Raw genomic sequence first — 8,025 nt, 5'->3', positions numbered from 1 at the left:
AAGGGATATGCCTACACAATCATGAAGCAGGGAAGGGAATTTATTCCTTAATTAACAAATACAACAAAAAAGGCTGATCAACTGTATTTCAGACTTAACACTGTGCCCTCAGCCTTGCTGTGAAGCCTTTACGACCCAACACTGATCCCAGATCTGTCCGAATCCTGGAGCTGCAGTTTCAGTTGGCCGTAGAACGTTTGTTCATTAGCAGTGGCACCGGCGGCCATTTTAGGTCCATTCACGTCAGCCATTTTGTGTGGAGTCATAGCGAGCACTGCCAGAGCACAGAGCACCAACACCAGGTGAACCATATAGATAACTACATGGAGACAGTACAATACCACAGACAGAGACAAGGTGACGATACAGCAGGGCCCGGCCAGCAGGAGCAGGACAGTGTAATACAGAGAAGACAGGATGATGGCCAGAGAGGAGAAGACGAGTTTAACCATCACAGAGACCAGCCAGGAGTAGACAGAGAGAGGGGAGAAGAGGAGCCTGGAAATGGACAGAGGAAGAACCTGGAAAGGAACCGAATGAGAGTTACTTCTCTTCTCTAGTCTTGAATATTTCAGCCATCTACAACAACAAAAAAACGGTCCCCATCTTCAACGTGCATGTACACAAACACGATCAGAGGCATCATGTTTTTTTTTCCCTTCTTCTTCAGTACATTATAGACTGACCTGATCACAAACACTTCCTTGTTGGTTGATGTCAGACCTATGGGCATTCTGAAGCCCTGAGGGAGGAGAGAGAGAGAGAGAGAGGTGAAGGGTTAAAATGTTAAAAACAACAGAGGGGGGGACATGGGACATGTTCATCAGTGCACACCGTGTGGAAACATCAGTTGTTGAGGCCCCAGCTAACAATTGTTGGTAGAAAGAACCCGTTTGTGACGTCATCCGGGAACGTTTCCTTGATGTTAGAGCGTCTAGTTCCTCATTTGCCCCCCTCAGCAAAATTAGCCGACATTTTAGCCTATTGTTTGCGTATTTCACACTATGTTGAGGTAAATAAAATCGGAGTATAATGCTTGTTCCTCGTCAATCAATCAACTGCATTACAGTTAAAAAAAAAACGAACTGACTACCACCACCGATTACTGTATGCTAGCTATGCTACCAGCTTATACGGACAGGAGTTAGCATTTAGCAGTCACTTCTTCTAAACCTGAAAGAAAACTAAATTGGGACAACTTCTACAACCTTCTGAGAACCTGTTTAGCACGTTTAGCACGTTTAGCATGTTTAGCATGTTTAGCACGTTTAGCACGTTTTGGCGTAAAAGTTAAGAGAATATTCCCTTAAAAAAGCTGGAATCCTTCATTAAATGAAACCGCCAAGTCCGTTTGTGATATTTTACAACGACAAAGAAGTTACTCACCAACATAGTTTTATTTCCCCCCTCTGACATCGTCGCAGGCACGACAGAAAAGCCCGTTATACACCGAACATTATGACCATTCTCCTCTGCTCAGCTACAACAACAATAACAACAATAACAACAACAGGCATCATTTCCCCCGTAACGCAGACTCCGTCATTAATGTCAAACAGAAACTTAGCCAGAACCTGGTTACCGTGGGAAATGTTGCAAGAATGTTCCGGCGTCCAGTTCTCTGAGAGTTAACATTCCCACGGTAACCACGTTCTGGGTAAATTAACCCTCCGAAAAACTGGAACACCGGAACATTCTTGCAACATTCCCATGAAACATGTTGTTACGTTCCCCAGTTTCTGTGTTGTGGTTTTGTATGTGTGTGTATGTGTGTGTTTCAGGAAATGGCTTCCTGAAATTCCCCCCCCCCCCCAAGCAGCTGATTGGTCGGCCACATCGAAGATCTCGCCCTCTCGTCAAGGGATACAGCTGTACAGACTCCTTCTCCAGCTAGAAAAAGCCAGCGTTCCTTTGTTAGAGAGAGAGCTGATTCGTATGTCCTGTGTGTGTCAATAGGACACAGTGTTTTTTGTTTTTATTATTGACATTGTTTGTATTATTCTGTTTTTTGTCCCCGGGGGGGGGGGGGAAGGCACCTAGGGAGTGCTTAGGGAAGAGGCCCGCGGGCTTACATAACCGTAGTATTTACTGTCTATACACACTAGGTAAGACCTGGGCGGACCATCCCCTGTATTTTGGTTAGTGCACCAGGTGGTGCTAAGTTAGGTCAGTAGTGGGTAGGTCACCAGGTGGTGCTAAGTTAGGTCAGTAGTGGGTAGGTCACCAGGCGGTGCTAAGTTAGGTCAGTAGTGGGTAGGTCACCAGGCGGTGCTAGTTAGGTTAGTAGTGGGTAGGTCACCAGGCGGTGCTAGTTAGGTCAGTAGTGGGTAGGTCACCAGGAGGTGCTAGTTAGGTCAGTAGTGGGTAGGTCACCAGGCGGTGCTAGTTAGGTAGGAGAGAGGACTTTGACATTTACTTTCTCTCCTTTGGTTCCGTCCAGCCCCTTTTACCCAAATGTACCTTATGAAGGAATAAATTCCCAGTAAACAGTCAATTCTCTGCCTTTGTCATCCTTACTTGCACCTACAGTCACATACCTCCACCTACAATCCCATACCTCTATACCTCCACCTACAGTCCCATACCGCTATACCTCCACCTACAGTCCCATACCTCTATACCTCCACCTACAATCCCATACCTCTATACCTCCACCTACAATCCCATACCTCCACCTACAATCCCATACCTCTATACCTCCACCTACAATCCCATACCTCTATACCTCCACCTACAATCCCATACCTCTATACCTACAGTCCCATACCTCTATACCTACAGTCCCATACCTCTATACCTACAATCCCATACCTCTATACCTACACCTACAATCCCATACCTCCACCTACAATCCCATACCTCCACCTACAGTCCCATACCTCTATACCTACAGTCCCATACCTCTATACCTACAGTCCCATACCTCTATACCTCCACCTACAATCCCATACCTCTATACCTCCACCTACAATCCCATACCTCTATACCTCCACCACAGTCCCATACCTCTATACCTCCACCTACAGTCCCATACCTCTATACCTCCACCTACAGTCCCATACCTCTATACCTACAGTCCAATGCCTCTATATCTACAGTCCCATACCTCTATACCTACAGTCCCATACCTCTATACCTACAGTCACATCCCTCCACCTACAATTCCATACCTCTATACCTCCACCTACAGTCCCATACCTCTATACCTCCACCTACAATGCCATACCTCTATACCTCCACCTACAATCCCATACCTCTATACCTCCACCTACAGTCCCATACCTCTATACCTCCACCTACAATCCCATACCTCTATACCTCCACCTACAGTCCCATACCTCCACCTACAGTCCCATACCTCTATACCTACAGTCCCATACCTCTATACCTACAGTCCCATACCTCTATACCCCCACCTACAGTCACATACCTCTATCCCCCCACCTACAGTCCCATACCTCTATACCCCCACCTACAGTCACATACCTCTATACCCCCACCTACAGTCACATACCTCTATCCCCCCACCTACAGTCCCATACCTCTATACCCCCACCTACAGTCACATACCTCTATACCCCCACCTACAGTCACATACCTCTATACCTCCACCTACAATCCCATACCTCTATACCTCCACCTGCAGTCCCATACCTCTATACCTCCACCTACAGTCCCATACCTCTATACCTCCACCTACAGTCCCATACCTCTATACCTCCACCTACAGTCCCATACCTCTATACCTCCACCTACAGTCCCATACCTCCACCTACAGTCCCATACCTCTATACCTACAGTCCCATACCTCTATACCCCCACCTACAGTCACATACCTCTATCCCCCCACCTACAGTCCCATACCTCTATACCCCCACCTACAGTCACATACCTCTATACCTCCACCTACAATCCCATACCTCTATACCTCCACCTACAGTCCCATACCTCTATACCTACAGTCCCATACCTCTATACCCCCACCTACAGTCCCATACCTCTATACCTACAGTCCCATACCTCTATACCTACAGTCCCATACCTACAGTCCCATACCTCTATACCTCCAGTCCCATACCTCTATACCTACAGTCCCATACCTCTATACCTACAGTCCCATACCTCTATACCTACAGTCCCATACCTCTATACCTACAGTCCCATACCTCTATACCTACAGTCCCATACCTCTATACCTACAGTCCCATACCTCTATACCCCCACCTACAGTCACATACCTCTATCCCCCCACCTACAGTCCCATACCTCTATACCTCCACCTACAATCCCATACCTCTATACCTACAGTCACATACCTCTATCCCCCCACCTACAGTCCCATACCTCTATACCTCCACCTACAATCCCATACCTCTATACCTACAGTCCCATACCTCTATACCTCCAATCCCATACCTCCACCTACAGTCCCATACCTCCACCTACAGTCCCATACCTCCACCTACAGTCCCATACCTCTTTTACTCCACGGGGAGTTGAGTTGTAGCAGGGCGTTACGTTCCCTCTTCCTAGAGGCGATACGTAACATGTCTAGAAGGTCAATATCTTGTATTCTGAGAACATTAAGGGAATGATACTGTATCTTGGAAAAAAGTTATTGCCCATCACTGGAACATTCCCATGTAAACATGACCTAATGAGACTTAAGGGAACCATCTCTAAAGGTGTGGGAACATTTGTTGTTAGCTGGGGCATCGTATTTGTTGTTGACCAGAGTCCTATGGGTCCTGTTGTTTTACTCACAGACATACAGCAGGACGAGAGCCACGACCAGTACAACCCTCATCTTGTTTCAAACTCCCGCTCTAACCTCTGGAAGAAAACAGATTTTTAATTTCATTTTATGTCGTTCTTGTTTAACTGTTCTGTACTCCCCCATGTATTTTAATGTGTAACAGCTAACGGAGATCCTAATAAACTAAAAAACACACACACAAGAGGTTCAACCACCCCCTTTAGTTTCTGTTGCCTTGGGCCTAAACGTGGTGATTGTTACTTTGCAAATACACAATACACCAGGCCTGGGCACTTCTGCCCCCAGCTAACACACCTGACTCCAATAATCACCTAAACCCTGATCTTCAGTTTATAATACAGTGTGATTAAATCAGCTGTGTTTGCTGGGGATGGGGGAGGTGGACACCGACCAGGCCCTGGAGGACTGGAGTTACCCGGGCCTGCGCTACATCATAGGAGGAAGTGACATCATAGGAGGAAGTGAATAGCTGCTCACCGGTTGTCCCAATGGAGGGTTTGTCTGAATGAAGAGGCCACCTGTTTTCATTGGATTAAACTATAGCTGTCAAATACACTGGGTTTTTCTTTCCCCCCCCTTCAGTTGACTATTCAAGTCTGTCCTCCTCTCTTCTCCTATGGAAAAACATGACTGACTGACCAGGTGAAAGCCATGCAGTCTGATGAGCACCTTTTAACATACTGGTTTCACCTGTAAAGAGCCTGGATTGGTTGATTGGTTTTTTCTTTGTCATATGGGCAAGACATGTGACTGAGTCCTGACGTCACAGAAAGACCAGCCATAGAGGTGGATAGAGGGCTGCAGGCTGGACAGGAGAGAGAAAGACCAGCCCATAGAGGTGGATAGAGGGCTACAGGCTGGACAGTAGAGAGAAAGACCAGCCCATAGAGGTGGATAGAGGGCTACAGGCTGGACAGTAGAGAGAAAGACCAGCCCATAGAGGTGGATAGAGGGCTACAGGCTGGACAGGAGAGTAGAGAGAAAGACCAGCCCATAGAGGTGGATAGAGGGCTGCAGGCTGGACAGGAGAGTAGAGAGAAAGACCAGCCCATAGAGGTGGATAGAGGGCTACAGGCTGGACAGGGAGAGAAAGACCAGCCCATAGAGGTGGATAGAGGGCTACAGGCTGGACAGGAGAGTAGAGAGAAAGACCAGCCCATAGAGGTGGATAGAGGGCTGGACAGGAAAGTAGAGAGAAAGACCAGCCATAGAGGTGGATAGAGGGCTACAGGCTGGACAGTAGAGAGAAAGACCAGCCCATAGAGGTGGATAGAGGGCTACAGGCTGGACAGTAGAGAGAAAGACCAGCCCATAGAGGTGGATAGAGGGCTGGACAGGAAAGTAGAGAGAAAGACCAGCCATAGAGGTGGATAGAGGGCTACAGGCTGGACAGTAGAGTAGAGAGAAAGACCAGCCCATAGAGGTGGATAGAGGGCTACAGGCTGGACAGGAGAGTAGAGAGAAAGACCAGCCCATAGAGGTGGATAGAGGGCTACAGGCTGGACAGGAGAGTAGAGAGAAAGACCAGCACATAGAGGTGGATAGAGGGCTACAGGCTGGACAGGAGAGTAGAGGACAGAGAAAGACAAGCCCATAGAGGTGGATAGAGGACCCTTCTTTGCAGCTGTGCCATAATGTCTTCTGTGACAGCAGGTGTGTATGTGCTCTGCCTTCCTCCCTGATGTGTGACCCTGCAGATTTCACCGCCTGGATAACAGAGTAATGGACTGGTGTCAGGAACATGGTGGAATCAGAATTAGACTCATTGTGTAAAGAGAAACAGAGGGAGAGAGAGAGAGAGAGAGAGAGGAGTAGAGAAACAGAGGGAGAGAGAGAGAGAGAGAGAGAGAGAGAGAGAGAGAGAGAGAGAGAGAGAGAGAGAGGGGAGTAGAGAAACAGAGAGAGAGAGAGAGAGAGAGGGGAGTAGAGAAACAGAGAGAGAGAGAGAGAGAGCGAGAGAGAGAGAGAGAGAGAGAGAGAGAGAGAGAGAGGTAGAGAAACAGAGAGAGAGAGAGAGAGAGAGAGAGAGAGAGAGAGAGAGAGGGGAGTAGAGAAACAGAGAGAGAGAGAGAGAGAGCGAGAGAGAGAGAGAGAGAGAGAGAGAGAGAGAGAGAGAGAGAGAGAGAGAGAGAGAGAGGAGTAGAGAATCATCTCTTATGTTTAGGCAGGTGACAGGTAGCGTCTGTTCCTGCTGGTGCCCCCTGCCTCTGGAGCGCACGCGCACACACACACACACACACACACACACACACACACACACCTCTACCCCCCCAAACCAGTGGGAGTCATTATCACAGCTGGGGGGGCAGTCACCACCCTAAATGACCATCTCACCCTTCCATTAAGGTTCTCTCCCCTCCTCACCCTCACCCCCCTTCCTCACCCCCACCCCTCCCCTCCCCTCCCCCCCCTCACCCCCTTCCTCACCCCCACCCCTCCCCACCCCTGCTCTCCCTCACCCCCTCCTCACCCCCTTCCTCACCCCCTCCTCAACACCCCTCTCCCCTCTCCCCCACCCCCTTCCTCACCCCCCACCCCCCTTCCTCACCCCCTGCTGTGAGACCAAGGAGATCTCAGAACAAAACAACTGAGATGTGTTCATTAGAGGACACCGTAGAAAAACATTTCACAACGGGGGAAAAAAAAAGAACGTTTTGCAACAAAAACAAGAGTTTCCATTGGACAAATTCAGGAAGTTCCCTCCCCTTTAGGTTCCTAGTGAATACATTACACTATAGTCATCCTCATTATAGAACCTTTAGGTTCCTAGTGAATACATTACACTACAGCCATCCTCATTATACAGCCTTTAGGTTCCTAGTGAATACATTACACTATAACCATCCTAATTATACAGCCTTTAGGTTCCTAGTGAATACATTACACTATAACCATCCTCATTATACAGCCTTTGGGTTCCTAGTGAATACATTACACTATAGCCTTTAGGTTCCTAGTGAATACATTACACTATAGCCATCCTCATTATACAGCCTTTAGGTTCCTAGTGAATACATTACACTATAGCCATCCTCATTATAAAGCCTTTAGGTTCCTAGTGAATACATTACACTACAGCCATCCTCATTATACAGCCTTTAGGTTCCTAGTGAATACATTACACTACAGCCATCCTCATTATAAAGCCTTTATCTTCCTAGTGAATACATTACACTATAGCCATCCTCATTATACAGCATTTAGGTTCCTAGTGAACACATTACACTATAGCCATCCTCATTATAAAG

At 47.6% G+C, this 8,025-nt stretch overlaps 1 long non-coding RNA gene across 1 annotated transcript; it reads right to left on the bottom strand.

Moving 5' to 3' along the window:
• Positions 1–431: 431 nt before the first annotated feature.
• On the bottom strand, positions 432–5,406 carry LOC123742564 (uncharacterized). The gene is made up of 4 exons (XR_006769722.1): positions 5,255–5,406; positions 4,765–4,833; positions 687–742; positions 432–521 (listed from the first exon to the last, which is right to left on the bottom strand). It is a non-coding gene; the product is annotated as an uncharacterized lncRNA (long non-coding RNA).
• Positions 5,407–8,025: the final 2,619 nt, after the last annotated feature.

This window comes from Salmo salar, chromosome ssa04, assembly GCF_905237065.1.
Source record: "Salmo salar chromosome ssa04, Ssal_v3.1, whole genome shotgun sequence".
NCBI classification, from domain to species: Eukaryota; Metazoa; Chordata; class Actinopteri; order Salmoniformes; family Salmonidae; genus Salmo; species Salmo salar.
The sequence above is the reverse complement of the archived record's forward strand: the minus strand, read 5'-3'. Positions and strand labels throughout refer to the sequence as shown.